This window comes from Callionymus lyra, chromosome 15 (genome assembly GCF_982586985.1).
Source record: "Callionymus lyra chromosome 15, fCalLyr1.hap1.1, whole genome shotgun sequence".
NCBI classification, from domain to species: Eukaryota; Metazoa; Chordata; class Actinopteri; order Syngnathiformes; family Callionymidae; genus Callionymus; species Callionymus lyra.
Genome location: NC_141832.1, coordinates 11,994,371 through 12,013,419, shown reverse-complemented (window position 1 = coordinate 12,013,419; position 19,049 = coordinate 11,994,371).

Genomic DNA, 19,049 nt, shown 5'->3' with positions numbered 1-19,049 from the left:
ACGAACCAAAATCAAACTGCGATATTTCAAAATCATCATTCAAAACCTTTATTTAAAGAGTGTACTGGGGTGTGTATGTTTGTTTTTTTAACCATCCATCTGGAAACACGTCATTTAAACCGAGGGTGTTATTGTCAAACTTGTGAATTTGGAAAGTGAAACGTGTGAAAAATCCAGATTAAATTACTCTTTTTCAACATTAGGAAAGCCATAAAACAGATGCTATTGAAAACTGAAAACATCTGTATATATCAAGTGAAACCGTTTTTTCATCTTCCACCAACGAAATTAATTTACATATACGCAGTCCAAACCATAATGTCAGCATCTATAACCTTTGAACAGGTATGCCGTTGAGATCTTGCATCGGTTAAACTGACGGCGCCACCTACCAGGCTGTAAAAATACACGACTCCACGGCTTCATAAAGAGCAGTAATACAAGCGCCACAATGCACTGCAACAGTCAAAGCTGGTCACAGTTTAACATGTCGTTTTATTTAATACATTTATTTATTTGATGTATTAAAAAATCCTAAAAATGGATGATGATTTTGAAAATGGGTGATGAAATATTTTGGGATGATCTTTAGTTCCATTTGGATTTATAAATGTTTTATTCTATTGACTTGTGGGACTTCTAATTGCAAACCTTCAACCATGAGTAGCAAAAAAAAAAAAAAGGGAATTTTTACTTCACAAAATACAACCTTGATTGACAATATCGCAAGACAACACCATTTTTGGGTTGTGGAAGTTGTTCTATTCGTTATATGCTGTGATTCAACAAATGTAGTGAAATTAGCCCCTTGGCATCGCAGTGCACTGTCTCGGTGCTTTTCAAGATTTTTTCATTATCTTATTAAGGAGTTTCATTAGGGAAATTACTGACATTTTTTTTTGATGATTGGCTTGATTTGAACACATCATACAAAAAAGGGCGGGAAACCTAACAGAAATGTTACCTAGGCAACCAAGCAACCAATAAAAAGGTCTATTGCAAAAAAAAAAAATTCAGTTTGTTATGTACATAAGGATATGTTTCTTAGATAAACTTATTTCTCAAAAGATTTAATCTATGGAGCCCGAGACATGACATGATGAAAAAAATATTTAATCTGACATGATATACTAATTCATGGCTATGAAATACTAATTCATGGTCAGGAAATACTAATTCAAGGCTACAAATTACTAATGAACGGTTATGAAATACTAATGAATGGTCAGGAAATACTAATTTATGGCTATGAAATACTAATTCATGGTCAGGAAAAACTAATTAAAGGCTACAAACTACAAATGAATGGTCAGGAAATATTAATTAATGGTCAGGAAAAACGAATAGATGTTCAGGAAATACTAATTCATGGTCAGGAAATACAAATTCACGGCGACGAACTACTAATGAACGGTTATGAAATACTAATTCATGGTTATAAAGCGACACACGCTAATGAAATACTAATTCAGTGTCAGGAAATACAAATTCAAGGCTACGAACTACTAATGAACGTTTATAAAATACTAATTCATGGTTATAAATACTAATTCATGCTCAGGAAATACTAAATCATGGCTATGAATTACTAATTCATGGCTATGAAATACTAATTCATGCTCAGGAAATACTAATTCATGGCTATGAAATACTAATTCATGCTCAGGAAATACTAATTCATGCTCAGGAAATACTAATTCATGGTTATAAATACAAATTCATGCTCAGGAAATACTTATTCATGGCTATGAAATACTAATTCATGGCTATGAAATACTAATTCATGCTCAGGAAATACTAATTCATGGCTATGAAATACTAATTCATTCTCAGGAAATACTAATTCATGCTCAGGAAATACTAATTCATGGTTATGAAATACTAATTCATGCTCAGGAAATACTAATTCATGGCTATGAAATACTAATTCATGCTCAGGAAATACTAATTCATGGCTATGAAATACTAATTCATGCTCAGGAAATACTAATTCATGCTCAGGAAATACTAATTCATGGTTATAAATACAAATTCATGCTCAGGAAATACTAATTCATGGCTATGAAATACTAATTCATGGCTATGAAATACTAATTCATGGCTATGAAATACTAATTCATGCTCAGGAAATACTAATTCATGGCTATGAAATACTAATTCATGCTCAGGAAATACTAATTCATGCTCAGGAAATACTAATTCATGGTTATGAAATACTAATTCATGCTCAGGAAATACTAATTCATGGCTATGAAATACTAATTCATGGCTATGAAATACTAATCCATGGCTATGAAATACTAATTCATGCTCAGGAAATACTAATTCATGCTCAGGAAATACTAATTTATGGCTGTGAAATACTAATTCATGCTCAGGAAATACTAATTCATGGCTATGAAATACTAATTCATGGTCATGAAATACTAATTCATGGCTTTGAAATACTAATTCATGCTCAGGAAATACAAATTCATTCTCAGGAAATACAAATTCATGGTCAGGAAATACAAATTCAAGGCGACGAACTACTAATGAACGGTTATGAAATACTAATTCATGGTTATAAAGCGACACACGCTAATGAAATACTAATTCATGCTCAGGAAATACTAATTCAGTGTCAGGAAATACAAATGCAAGGCTACGAACTACTAATGAACATTTATAAAATACTAATTCATGGTTATAAATACTAATTCATGCCTAGGAAATACTAAATCATGGCTATGAATTACTAATTCATGGCTATGAAATACTAATTCATGCTCAGGAAATACTAATTCATGGCTATGAAATACTAATTCATGCTCAGGAAATACTAATTCATGGCTATGAAATACTAATTCATGCTCAGGAAATACTAATTCATGGTTATAAATACAAATAATGCTCAGGAAATACTAATTCATGGCTATGAAATACTAATTCATGCTCAGGAAATACTAATTCATGGCTATGAAATACTAATTCATGCTCAGGAAATACTAATTCATGGTTATAAATACAAATTCATGCTCAGGAAATACTAATTTATGGCTGTGAAATACTAATTCATGCTCAGGAAATACTAATTCATGGCTATGAAATAATAATTCATGGTTATAAATACAAATTCATGCTCAGGAAATACTAATTCATGGCTATGAAATACTAATTCATGCTCAGGAAATACTAATTCATGGCTTTGAAATACTAATTCATGCTCAGGAAATACTAATTCATGGCTATGAAATAATAATTCATGGTTATAAATACAAATTCATGCTCAGGAAATACTAATTCATGGCTATGAAATACTAATTCATGCTCAGGAAATACTAATTCATGGTTATAAATACAAATTCATGCTCAGGAAATACTAATTTATGGCTGTGAAATACTAATTCATGCTCAGGAAATACTAATTAATGGTTATAAATACTAATTCATGCTCAGGAAATACTAATTTATGGCTATGAAATACTAATTCATGGCTATGAAATACTGATGAATGGTTGTAAAATATTATTGGTCAGGAAATACTGATTCATGCTCAGGAAATACTAATTCAAATACTTGTTAAATGAAAGCGTTGGTGTTAGTAAATCTACTATTGTTTTCGTTATTGAATTGTTGGCTGAACTGAATTGTCAAATGAAAAGAGAGATATCTGGCTCCAGGTCTCTGAGTGTCCCTCGCAGAAACCCTTCTCTGTCTGGGTCTCTTTGAGAAGGAAGCGACATTTTATACTGGCTATACCCAAACTTTATTCGGGAAATCGGCCAATCTAGAGCGATAAAAACGGGGATGATAAAAAAGGGTGACTCACTGCAGGAACCTCTCAGAGCATCATCAAACACGCGTATCAGATGACACATCGAGCCGAGAACATTCAATCCCTCCACCCAAAATGTGCAGCTGACAAAACACTCGTATTGACCTTCTCCAGAGGAGGCAGCGCACCATTTATTACGCAACATCGTGAGCGAATCTGAATCATGAACTTTTCGGATTCCTTTCGGATTCTACTTGGATGACAAAAGGGCAACAGAGGTGTTTCCCTGGAGTGGCAAAGAAAACGAGAGGAACGTGCCGTGAAACTACCGTTGAAGCCGACGACGGAGGTGGATGTTATTGGAAAGGATACTTTACTCGGCTGACCTGAGGTCAGTGATCATTCCTGTACTTGTGACGAACCAACAGAGCTTGTGCGTGGAAACAGCTGCTGATGTTTTTCCTTCCCTACACTCCATCTGGACCCCACCTCACTTGGTCTTTTTTTTTTGGGACACACCTTTAGCCCAGAACATGGAGTATCAGTTTCACTTATTTTAGGAATGTTACTCAGCTATGCAGGCCTCTCCGTGTACTGCAGGATATCATCGACATGTCATGGATGCCATGTCCAGGTCAACCAAGGTAGATCCAAGAATGTAAACACAGTGTTGAAGGACAAAATCCCTGAAAGAAAACAGGTCTAAACTAAAGTACACCTGCAGTGTTGTATACACAAGACTGACAAACTGTATCCCTGATGAAAAACATTTCTTTAACCTCGACAATAAATAACAAATCAAGATACTGTTTGATTTCAATCCAAAATATTTAATTAATTATATATAGGAAAGTTTCCCTTGAGTCTCACTTCTTTTTTCCATGTTGAGAATTTTTTTTTTTTAAATATTGAAGGATTTACGACATAATAACTGTTGCAACATCTGTAGTTTCCCTAAGGCAACGCTTTAATGTGTCTATTTAAGTTTCCTTAAATAGATGTACTCATCAGTGTGTCTGTGTTAGTACAAAACTCTGTTTTCGTTGAAATATTTACATTAAAAAATGATCTTAAGCCCCATCACTTAGTTTTTTTTGGGGAGATTAAATATAATTAACCATAACAACACCCTCTCTGCTATGATTAGTCAAATATCGAGGTATGTCCAAAGGACTTATTGTATAAACAAAGGAGGTGTGATTACAGCTGGCTGCAGGAGGAGTGAAGCCATTATTACGTCATAATGGACTCCGATCTCGTAACCTCTCATTCGCCGAGATTTCAGGAGGGGGGGGGGGGGGCTTTATAAATTAATAAGTTCAAAACATGGTCATAATGAGAGATTTACTGCATTCTTGGAGAGAAAGACTTCAACATCTTTTTCATTTTTACATAGTTGGTCTTTAAATCAATGAATGTTTTAGATGATAATAATTCATTCATGAATCGTGATCGTACAGTGGCCCAGAAATACAAAACAAATGTACTAACTCTGAAACGAAATTTTAAATCTCAGAGTTTGTACATTTGTTTCAGAAAATAGTATATCTTTTTTATTTACCATGTCATGTTTGGAGCCCCGTATCTATCACTTTTATTGTTGATTTTAACATTATTAGGGGGTTTTACTTTTTGGTGTATCAGAGATACGTATTATCTTGATCTTTAAAGTATGTACTTAATATACTTTAATATTATATATTTAATAATATACTTAATACTTAGTAAGTATATATTTTATTGGGAATTGTTTTGATTGTTTAAGCGCTTTGTGACCCTGGACTGGAAAAGCGCTCTACAAATATAAATGACTTACTTATTTACTTATTTAATGCTCATGTAGATGAGAGATAATCACAATGTAGGGACATCTGGGTCTGTGTTACAATGGTTCTCATCTTACCTTTCTGGGCGCAGTTTTAGTGTATCTGCCAATCAAATGAGGTCTGAATCGGCAGATCTGTTGTGTGGAGTCCCTCAAGGTTCTGTTCTGGGTCCTTTATTGTTTTTGCTGTACTTGATTCCCCTCGGTAAAATCATTCAGAGATTTCCTAATGTTTCTTATCACATTTTTGCTCATGACTGAGTATTATCTTGATATTTAAAGTATATACTTTTTTGAGTATTGTTTTGATTGTAAAAGCGCTTTGTGACCCTGGTCTGGAAAAGCGCTACATAAATAAATATTACTTACTTACTTACGTTTATAATTACTGTGTTGTAAGCACAACAATACATGTGTTATCAGTGGTAATGGCTGTGTGAATAAAAGATAATGAAATAAATATAAATGAAATACAAAAATTAAATGAAACATGAGAAATTAAGTTAAATTAATTCCATGATCCTGATATGAAACAAAGGAGAAAATGAGTTGTTATCAAAAACAAATAGAGACTATTGTGAAAAGCAAGAGGCTGATTTTGAAGGAGCCTCTAGTCTGGAAACAAGACGAAGTCTGATCCACTGGACGCCGGCGCTGCATAATCTCCTCCAGACTTAATGAGCTTACTGTGCACTCCCAGGCCTCCTCAGCTTAAAGCCTGCGCACGGCAGTGCACTGTAATGTTGTGTTGCTTGGCTCCTCGCGCTCCTTTTTGAGTGACATTTTTATTAGTCCAAAATATCCGGCTTGCGTCAGGTGGAACTTCCTGGACGGCGACCAAGAGCCTTCAGCAACTTTTTTCGCCGAAGATGAATTGATATGTGATGAATGGAGCCGCAGACACTGAGGTGTAATCACTATAATTCGCCACACGCTACATGTATGTGACCATCTGTTGATAAAGTAACAGCTGACAGGCATCCGCTCCGCATTTATTCAAGCCATATGGTGTGACTTCGGGGGCAAAGTAAGTGCAGACTCGGGTGTTGAGTGTCCGGGAATAGGAACAGATTTCTGCTCTTGATTATGGGATAAACGGGGCGATTTAGTCCGCTGACCTACAGTCCACTCCGACCTCTGGACTCACACACACTTTCACCGCAGGGAATGTACAAGACGTTCGGCCACACAAGCCAATCAGCTTCTGCTTTATCTATAAATCACATTACAAGTCTGTCAAACTGAGCCTGAGAAACCTGGGTGTTGTTTTTGACAAAGACATGTCTCTTGTTCAATACTGTAGAAAACTGACCAGAAACTGTTTCCTTCAACTGAGAAAAATCTCTAAACTTAGGAAAACGTTGTCGGAACATGATCTGGAGCTTGTAATCCATGCGTTTGTTTCTTCTCGTCTGGACTATTGTAACAGTTTATTTTAGTGTCTTAACAAGAAGGATCTGTCTCGCCTGCAGTTGATACAGAACTCTGCAGCGAGAATTCTGACTCGCTCTAGTAGAAGAACTCACATTTCTCCGATCCTTAAAACTCTTCACTGGCTTCCAGTTTCTTTCAGGATCAACTTTATAATTCTGGTTCTTACTTTCAGATCTATTCATGGCCAGACTCCTCCTTACATCACTGATCTGATCCAGCCTTACACCCCAGCTCGGGCTCTGAGGTCTGTGGATCAGAATCTAGTAACTCCTTTAAGAAACATCTTAAGACGTTTTTATTTGTTCAGGCTTTTCCTTGATTTTCTGGAACTCCTGTTGTGTTATCAGTTTTATCTTGATCTTTAAAGTATATACTTTATTGAATATTGTTTTGATTGTTTAAGCGCTTTGTGACCCTGGTCTGGAAAAGCGCTATACAAATAAAAATGACTTACTTACTAACTTACCTTACGTGCTGTGATCGTCTAACATGGGTCGGTGCATGTTCTCAACAGCCTTGTATGGATAGAATACTTCAACCATAATCCTAAGACAAATGTTTTGAAATAACAATGTAACTAATGCATAGGTTTTCATGGCTTGTGTATTACTAGATTATTTATAGTGCAATCCAAATACTTGTGATACAGCTTTATGATTCGCAATAGTCTTTTACTTGGACTAGAAATGCACTCCGTACTTGATGTTAGAAGATGCTTAAATATTTTTGGAAGTTAAAACAAAACCAAAAAAACTATTGATGTCTCTTGATATAACAGCTGTCAATCACTTTCGACTCAGTAACAAAAATGAAGAATTTCAGTACAGTATTGTAGCGACCAATCAGCCGTCATAGAGAAGTGTGTAGAAAGGCATCATGGGAGTTCACTGTTTTGCTGGCACCATAGGTAAGGCGGGTGCTGTTACTAGTGCCTTCAATTAAGTTCTGTGGTTGTATTAAAGTTTATCTACTGCATTTTGCTGCCCAATTATAGTTACTCACTGTAAACAAATCTTTCCCATCATGCACTTTGCAAACCTTCACATTTATTTATTTTTTTCTTTATGTTAAATGACTTTTAAAAGTATCTTTCTAGCCATCTTTTGAAAAAGATAGAGATCAGAGAGCTGCCAGTCCACAAATAAGATTCCAATTTCACTTTTAGAAGACAACTGCAGTGTTTTCTTTTAATAATTTGATATACATTAACATTAAATAAAACAAATGTAACCTCCAAAAACACTTTTTGATCGATTCTTTCCTCTTTCTTTGAAACCTTTTTTTTAGGAGACATTAGTTTTGTCTATCAATCCCTAAAAGACAAGTTGCAGTCCGATTAAAATGATATAATATAAGTTCTTCATAATCGTCATAATCATTAATTTGAGATTAAGTCATACTTATATTCAAACTTTACAAAGTTACGTTGTGTTGCTGGGTAGTTAATTTCATGTCGTTGGCAGCTAGCACGCTAAGCTAGCAATTACACAATTCTTCTTGAAATGACGTCAAACACAAAGTCTACAAACGGTTGCTTTGAGCTTATCAGAGTTGTGTGGAAATCTGCTTGACTTTAGCTCCTGCAAGTATTTGTGGGTTATCACTAAAAGTAACTTCTAGTAGCCGCAAGATGTGATAGTTTGTAGTGTGAAAAACGGTTGTGTTTCTTAAAATTAGAAGGAAAATGTACAGTGAATTTAATGAACATTTTCTTTTCTTTGTTGTCTTTTTTTTTAAATAATTGTGTTACTTTTCCAATTGGGTCTTTGGGAGGACATCAATAAGTTGTCCATTTACTTAACAAAATAAAGGAATTTCATTGATTAAACTTTAATGAAACTTAATCTAACACAAACTAGGTTGTGATCCACCTGAGCATGACTGTGTGTGTGGACCACCTTCTTCATCCAGATTATTTTCTTCATTCCATTCTGGCATGCCTTTCGATATTTCATCTGGCAGACCAGCGCCGTAGGTTCTGCTCCATAAACCCTGATTGTTGCTCAGTGAGCCACAGCGAGGCATTTTTGTTTTGGAACCGCGTGATCGCCAATCTTTCACATCTTTTTTTTCATTTTTATTGCCGGTGCAAAACTTCATCATTACTTGCTGAAGGGGGCTGCCGGGTCATTCTGTGTCAGGTTATCAAAACATCTGCAGGTTGGGTTTCCAACCCTGTGGGCCCATTAGAGGGGGTCCAACCCAGAACTTTTTTTATCGTGGTATCCTTTCGTCCCCGGAGGACCGTGGAGGAAATTAAGGGATGGTGCTGCTAACAGTGGAGCACAGATTACGACCGGACACTGTCAGGCTTTTTCTGGGAAACTCTTTAAACCAACACCGTCAGAGACACACACTTGACTCACACACACACACTTGCCATGTTGAATTAAATCTTAAAGAGGTGGATTCAGTCGTAATAAATCATTTATCCGGTCTTTTTTTTACCGGATTCTATATTCATTTAAATTAAATATATATTAATGAAAAAGATGGAAGATTAGTTTTAAATCTTTTTAATCAACAAATAAAGAAATATGAAGCTGAAATCCAGAAATAAATAAATAAAACAAGTTAAATAACCAGTTTTATTTTTCAACTCTTTGTATAGAAAGAAATAAACAAGAATAAATTCAAATATTAAGTAAGTAAGTAAGTAAGTAATATTTATTTATATAGCGCTTTTCTAGACCAGGGTCACAAAGCGCTTTAACAATCAAAACAATACTCAAAAAAGTATATACTTTAAAGGTCATGATAAAACTGATAACACAACAGGAGTTCCAGAAAATCAAGGAAAAGCCTGAACAAATAGAAACGTCTTAAGATGTTTCTTAAAGGAGTCAGTAGATCCATCAAGCGCAAAGAGAGAGGAAGATCATTCCAAAGCTTAGGAGCAACAGCCTGAAAAGATTTCTCTCCTCTGGTCCTGAACCGTGTTCAGGAACCATCAGTAGATTCTGATCCACAGACCTCAGAGCCCGAGCTGGGGTGTAAGGCTGGATCAGATCAGTGATGTAAGGAGGAGTCTGACCATGAATAGATCTGAAAGTAAGAACCAGAATTTTAAAGTTGATCCTGAAAGAAACTGGAAGCCAGTGAAGAGTTTTAAGTTTCTGAGAAATGTGAGTTCTTCTACTAGAGCGAGTCAGAATTCTCGCTGCAGAGTTTAGAATCAACTGCAGTCGAGACAGATCCTTCTTGTTAAGACATGAAAACAAACTGTTACAATAGTCCAGACGAGAAGAAACAAACGCATGGATTACAAGCTCCAGATCATGTTCCATGTTGATTAAGTCAAATTTCATAATTTGTCTCGTATAATCCTTCTTAAAAACATAATATTTAAGTTTATTATTGTTTTTAATGTAGCAAAGGCTCCTTACTGCATCCTGTTTTGTCAATGCAGATATAAAACTAAAGCTAAAATTGTGTTTCATGAATGTTATACTCAAAATAAACTAATTATTTTCCAGCACGTTAGAAACAATTTCATTGAGTTTTTATTGTGGGTGAAACAACATCTTCGTGTTGCAGGAGAAATGTTCATTTTGTTCGGGAGGATGCAGTTATGAAGGAAAATATGATGAAAATCCACATCAATACTGTATGAATAACAACGAGGATTCTGTTAACTCAAGCCATGGACGTCAACAGCATCATGCAAAAATAATGAGATTTCTCTTTGTGCTTTTATTTGATCCTTAAAAGTTTTTTGTTTTTTTTGAGCTGGGTGGACGATTGTTTTGTATGTTGTTTATTTTTAAACAAATGTTGCTATGAGTTTGAATTTTTTGAATCTTTTGAAGACATTATGGTTTAATTTACGTAACTTTTTTACACCAAATCATTAAAGTGAGGTTTTTGTGGTGTTTTTTTGGTTTGATTGTCTGTTTTGTGGGAAGTACTGCAATGTTTTTATTAATATAGTTTGATTAGAAAAAAACATTACAAATTATCCTTGAGAGAAACATTCTGCGATACTTTAAGTTATGTTTTACAGAGTGTCATTGATGTGATAATAGTTTTTTGGTTTGTATTTTTATGGTTAAAATAGTTTGATAAAAAGTTTTCTTGATCAAGAAACCATGTGATTATTGTTTCTTGTTAAGTTGTGTTGTTTTTTTTGTTAAAAATGACTGATACAAGTTGGATATTTTTTCCATGAGCAAAAGGTTATTTGATACGTGAAAGTAAAGTATTAAAGTAAGTGTTTTTTGCTTACTTATTTGTAATTTAGTTGTTTTATTAAAATAGGCTGTGAATATATATTCTACTTTTTAACGTGTTATTGTCGGTGTTGGTGGTTTACATTAGTAATAGTTTACATAGATTGTTTAATAAAAAATCAGGTGTGAACATCATAAAGCACTGAGGGCACAGAACATTTCTGAGAATTCGCTACTTGTTCAGGCAGGTTTAGATGAAAAAAACAAGAGTGTTGATTAACAGACGGATACAAGTTTGCACAGAAACTTCAGTGACTTTTTCACGAGAATATTTTTGTAAGGAATCATGCGATGTTCTTGTTGTGCATCGGATCAGCGACACCTTCATAGATTTTCAGCGTCTTTTCCCAGAACTCAGGTTGTAACTTATTTTCATCTCGTCTGTGATGATGACACAGTTGAAAACCCCTGTTATGTATCATAATCTCAGGTTCTACAAATTGGTGCTCCGCCCTCTAACAGCTTCGCTATGGGTTTAAACCCATAGCAAAGCTGTTAGAGGGCGGAGCACCAATACGAAGTAGAACTTTATTTTCTATCCTCGTGAACTTGAAGTAAAAGGCCACGCACGTGTTTTTGTTTGACGCTGGATCATCATGTGTTTGCCATTATATGATGGGTGGTTCCAGTATTAAGTCATTACAGGCGACTCTGACATAACTGTAAGAAGGCAATAATGTCGCTGAAAGGAGAGAAAGTGAAGGCCAGTCCTTCCACAGATGTTCTCGTTGTACAGTCGACTGCATCACTAGAGTCGGCGAAACAGCCGTTGGTGAGCGTGAATGATTTCAGACCCAGAGTGCGGCCAAGGACACATTTTCTGTTGAAGTTTAATTCCTCCTCCATGGTCACGTTATGTCAAGTTTCATGAGCAGATGCTTGTTTGAAGCATTGACCACACAAGATTAAACATTTGTTTTTTTCGGAACAAAGAATCACCAAAAAATAGATCGCAGTCCTGCCTTGAAGTGTCATATTTGATAGCATATCTCGACTAAATCGTGGAACGTATCCTGTATCACAAAGACCACAGTTTCGGAACCACATTAAGTATCTTCGATTTGTTAGCGACAACCCTGGAGTCGCATGACATTATCTAGTGTTTGTATTTGTCAAATCGAATACGTAGCTTTAGACGACGACCCGTTTCAACGCGATAAAAAAGAACGTGGAATCATTGTTTGAGAGAATAGCAAACAGATGAGGAACTCAGGCACAGCTAAGTATCTTCGCATTGCTGCGTACTTTTCACGGTTTTAATGAAAAGCACATTTGTTTGAGCAAGTAAAATGATATCATAGATTCTTCATCCAACGTAAGGGTTTGGAAGCTATATTATTTGTAGCTGTTTTCATTTTGGCAGCATAGTAGAAATATAAACAAATCAAACAACCTGTACAATATGATTAGTATCCTGTTTGCTGATTGGCTTCCCAAAGAAGCATCAACAACTAGCCTCCTACAGTGATAAAATGAATATATAGTTTGTACATTACCACCACTTTAAATCACGCTACACAAATGCAATTAAAAATACAGATATACAAATATTGTGCAATGAAAAATACATGAATGCAATATTGTGAAATAAACAAAATACAAAACCCCAAAGCGTTATATTGTTAAAAAAAAAAAAAAAAGGTAAAACAAAAAAATGCAATAAAGTGCAATATAAAAATCAGTAATTAAGTAATTAATTAATTCATATTTATAGAGCGCTTTTCCAGACCAGGGTCACAAAGCGCTTAAACAATCAAAATAATACTCAATAAAATATATACTTGAAGGTCAAGATAAAACTGATAACACAACAGGAGTTCCAGAAAATCAAGGAAAAGCCTGAACAAATAAAAATGTCTTAAGATGTTTCTTGAAGGAGTCGAAATTGTTTGATGAAAAAAAATATATATACTGTATATACAGTATATATATATATATATATACTGTTGCAGTAGTCCATATATATATGGACTACTCCATATATATATGGACTACTGCAACAGTTTATTTTCGTGTCTAAAGAAGAAAGGATCTGTCTCGCCTGCAGTTCATACAAAACTCTGCAGCGAGAATTCTGACCTGCTCTAGTAGAAGAACTCACATTTCTACGATCCTTAAAACTCTTCACTGGCTTCCAGTTTCTTTCAGGATCAACTTTAAAATTCTGGTTCTTACTTTCAGATCTATTCATGGTCAGGCTCCTCCTTCCATCAGTGATCTGATCCAGACTTACACCCCAGCTCGGGCTCTGAGGTCTGTGGATCAGAATCTACTGATGGTTCCTGAACACGGCTCAGGACCAGAGGAGAGAAATCCTTCCAGGCTGTTGCTCCTAAGCTTTGGAACAATCTTCCTCTCTCTTTGTGTTTGATGATCTACTGACTCCTTTAAGAAACATCTTAAGATGTTTTTATTTGTTCAGGCTTTTCCTTGATTTTCTGGAACTCCTGTTGTGTTATCAGTTTTATCTTGATCTTTAAAGTATATACTTTATTGAATATTGTTTTGATTGTTTAAGCACTTTGTGACCCTGGTCTGGAAAAGCACTATACAAATAAAAATTACTTACTTACTTACTATATATATATACATATACTGTATATATATATATATATATATATATATATATATATATATATATATATATCCAAAATCCAATATTGTGAAATTACAAAAATAGAAAATATTGTTCAGATGTATAAATAAAACATATATAACAATATAATAGCAGAGATAAATTAAAAATGGTATAAAAATAGATGCTATAAAATATAATCTTTAAAAAACACTTTGCAATAAAGTGTGTTACTTTTCATGAAACAATGTTTTTTTCTCAGATGACATAAATATAATCTCTTTACCATTTAAAGTCATGAGAAAGTGAAAGTGGTGGCCCAATAGTGGAGGATACCCCGAATGTGGCTAAAACACCAGTAGTAAGTTTTTCCTTTAACCAATCAGAGGCGAGAACGTCCATGAACAATACATGAACCCAATGTTGTGAAATTAAAAATACAGATATACAAACATTGTGCAATGAAAAATATACAAATCCAATTTTTTTCCATTGAAAAATACACAAATGCAATATTGTAAAACTAAAAATTCAAAACCCAAAAGTGTAATAATGTTCAAAAATGCAATAAAATGCAATATAAAAATAAGAAAATGTTCATTGAAAAATCCTCCAAAATACAAAATCCTATATTGTGAAATTAAAAATACAGATATACAAATATTGTGCAATGAAAAATATGTGAATGCAATATTGTGAAATAATAAAAAAAATGTATTAAATATACAAAATCCAGAAGTGTTATATTGTTCAAATAAAAATAAAATCAATATTGTGAAATGAAAAATAAAAAAAATACAATAAAGTGCAATATAAAAATAAGAAAATGTTCAATGAAAAATCCCCCCAAAAAATACAAAATCCAATATTGTGAAATTAAAAATATAAAACACAAAAATTCTGCAGATGTATAGATAAAAATATATATCTATATAAATTCACAAACAATTTCAATAAAGTTTTACCTTACCTTACCTTACCTTATATAAATATAGAATAGCAAAGATAAATTAAAATGGAGGATATAAAATATTATCAGTACAAATTAATTTACAATAAAGTGTGTTACCTTCATGAAACAATGCTTTTTTCTCCGATGACATAAATATAATCTCTTACCATTTAAAGTCATGAGAAAGTGAAAGTGGTGGCCCAATAGTGGAGGATACCCCGGAAGTGGCTAAATCACCAAAAGTGTGTCAAAAAAAAACGCCCCTTTTTTTCTCCCTTTAACCAATCAGAGGCGAGAACGTCCATGAACAATACATGAACACAATGTTGTGAAATTAAAAATATAGATATACAAACATTGTGCAATGAAAAATATACAAATCCATTTTTTTCCATTGAAAAATACACAAATGCAATATTGTAAAACTAAAAATTCAAAACCCAAAAGTGTAATAATGTTCAAAAATGCAATAAAATGCAATATAAAAATAAGAAAATGTTCATTGAAAAATCCTCCAAAATACAAAATCCTATATTGTGAAATTAAAAATACAGATATACAAATATTGCGCAATGAAAAATATGTGAATGCAATATTGTGAAATAATTAAAAAAAATGTATTAAATATACAAAATCCAGAAGTGTTATATTGTTCAAATAAAAATAAAATCAATGTTGTGAGATGAAAAATAAAAAAAATACAATAAAGTGCAATATAAAAATAAGAAAATTTTCAATGAAAAATCCCCCAAAAAAAATACAAAATCCAATATTTTGAAATTAAAAATACAAAACACAAAAATTCTGCAGATGTATAGATAAAAATATATATATATATAAATTCACAAACAATTTCAATAAAGTTTTACCTTACCTTACCTTACCTTATATAAATATAGAATAGCAAAGATAAATTAAAATGGAGGATATAAAATATTATCAGTACAAATTAATTTACAATAAAGTGTGTTACCTTCATGAAACAATGCTTTTTTCTCCGATGACATAAATATAATCTCTTACCATTTAAAGTCATGAGAAAGTGAAAGTGGTGGCCCAATAGTGGAGGATACCCCGGAAGTGGCTAAATCACCAAAAGTGTGTCAAAAAAAAACGCCCCTTTTTTTCTCCCTTTAACCAATCAGAGGCGAGAACGTCCATGAACAATACATGAACACAATGTTGTGAAATTAAAAATACAGATATACAAACATTTTGCAATGAAAAATATACAAATCCATTTTTTTTCCATTGAAAAATACACAAATGCAATATTGTAAAACTAAAAATTCAAAACCCAAAAGTGTAATAATGTTCAAAAATGCAATAAAATGCAATATAAAAATAAGAAAATGTTCATTGAAAAATCCTCCAAAATACAAAATCCTATATTGTGAAATTAAAAATACAGATATACAAATATTGTGCAATGAAAAATATGTGAATGCAATATTGTGAAATAATAAAAAAAAAATGTATTAAATATACAATATCCAGAAGTGTTATATTGTTCAAATAAAAATAAAATCAATGTTGTGAGATGAAAAATAAAAAAATACAATAAAGTGCAATATAAAAATAAGAAAATTTTCAATGAAAAATCCCCCAAAAAAAATACAAAATCCAATATTATGAAATTAAAAATACAAAAGACAAAAATTAAAAATATTGTGCAGATGTATAGATTAAAAAAATATAAATATAGAATAGTTAAAATGGAGGATATAAAAATATTATCAGTAAAAATTAATTTACAATAAAGTGTGTTACCTTCATGAAACAATGCTTTTTTCTCCGATGACATAAATATAATCTCTTACCATTTAAAGTCATGAGAAAGTGAAAGTGGTGGCCCAATAGTGGAGGATACCCCGGAAGTGGCTAAATCACCAAAAGTGTGTCAAAAAAAAACGCCCCTTTTTTTCTCCCTTTAACCAATCAGAGGCGAGAACGTCCATGAACAATACATGAACACAATGTTGTGAAATTAAAAATACAGATATACAAACATTGTGCAATGAAAAATATACAAATCCATTTTTTTTCCATTGAAAAATACACAAATGCAATATTGTAAAACTAAAAATTCAAAACCCAAAAGTGTAATAATGTTCAGAAATGCAATAAAATGCAATATAAAAATAAGAAAATGTTCATTGAAAAATCCTCCAAAATACAAAATCCTATATTGTGAAATTAAAAATACAGATATACAAATATTGTGCAATGAAAAATATGTGAATGCAATATTGTGAAATAATAAAAAAATGTATTAAATATAAAATATCCAGAAGTGTTATATTGTTCAAATAAAAATAAAATCAATGTTGTGAGATGAAAAATAAAAAAAATACAATAAAGTGCAATATAAAAATAAGAACATTTTCAATGAAAAATCCCCCCAAAAAAATACAAAATCCAATATTTTTCAAATAAAAATAAAATCAATATTGTGAAATGAAAAAAAATAAAAATTCTATATAAAAATAAGTAAATTGAAAAATCCCCCCCAAAAAATACACAATCAAATATTATGAAATTAAAAATACAAAAGACAAAAATTAAAAATATTGTGCAGATGTATAGATTAAAAAAATATAAATATAGAATAGTTAAAATGGAGGATATAAAAATATTATCAGTACAAATTAATTTACAATAAAGTGTGTTACCTTCATGAAACAATGCTTTTTTCTCCGATGACATAAATATAATCTCTTACCATTTAAAGTCATGAGAAAGTGAAAGTGGTGGCCCAATAGTGGAGGATACCCCGGAAGTGGCTAAATCACCAAAAGTGTGTCAAAAAAAAACGCCCCTTTTTTTCCCGCTTTAACCAATCAGAGGCGAGAACGTCCATGAACAATACATGAACACAATGTTGTGAAATTAAAAATACAGATATACAAACATTGTGCAATGAAAAATATACAAATCCAATTTTTTTCCATTGAAAAATACACAAATGCAATATTGTAAAACTAAAAATTCAAAACCCAAAAGTGTAATAATGTTCAAAAATGCAATAAAATGCAATATAAAAATAAGAAAATGTTCATTGAAAAATCCCCCAAAATACAAAATCCTATATTGTGAAATTAAAAATACAGATATACAAATATTGTGCAATGAAAAATATGTGAATGCAATATTGTGAAATAATAAAAAAATGTATTAAATATACAATATTCAGAAGTGTTATATTGTTCAAATAAAAATAAAATCAATGTTGTGAGATGAAAAATAAAAAAAATACAATAAAGTGCAACATAAAAATAAGAAAATTTTCAATGAAAAATCCCCCAAAAAATCGAAAATCCAATATTGTGAAATTAAAAATACAGATATACAAATATTGTGCAATGAAAAATATGTGAATGCAATATTGTGAAACAATTAAAAAAAATGTATTAAATATACAAAATCCAGAAGTGTTATATTGTTCAAATAAAAATAAAATCAATATTGTGAAATTAAAAATAAAAAAATACAATAAAGTGCAATATAAAAATAAGAAAATGTTCAATGAAAAATCCCCCCAAAAAATACAAAATCCAATATTGTGAAATTAAAAATACAAAACACAAAAATTCTGCAGATGTATAGATAAAAATATATATCTATATAAATTCACAAACAATTTCAATAAAGTTTTACCTTACCTTACCTTACCTTATATAAATATAGAATAGCAAAGATAAATTAAAATGGAGGATATAAAAATATTATCAGTAAAAATTAATTTACAATAAAGTGTGTTACCTTCATGAAACAATGCTTTTTTCTCCGATGACATAAATATAATCTCTTACCATTTAAAGTCATGAGAAAGTGAAAGTGGTGGCCCAATAGTGGAGGATACCCCGGAAGTGGCTAAATCACCAAAAGTGTGTCAAAAAAAACGCCCCTTTTTTTCCCGCTTTAACCAATCAGAGGCGAGAACGTCCATGAACAATACATGAACACAATGTTGTGAAATTAAAAATACAGATATACAAACATTGTGCAATGAAAAATATACAAATCCATTTTTTTTCCATTGAAAAATACACAAATGCAATATTGTAAAACTAAAAATTCAAAACCCAAAAGTGTAATAATGTTCAAAAATGCAATAAAATGCAATATAAAAATAAGAAAATGTTCATTGAAAAATCCTCCAAAATACAAAATCCTATATTGTGAAATTAAAAATACAGATATACAAATATTGTGCAATGAAAAATATGTGAATGCAATATTGTGAAATAATAAAAAAAATGTATTAAATATACAAT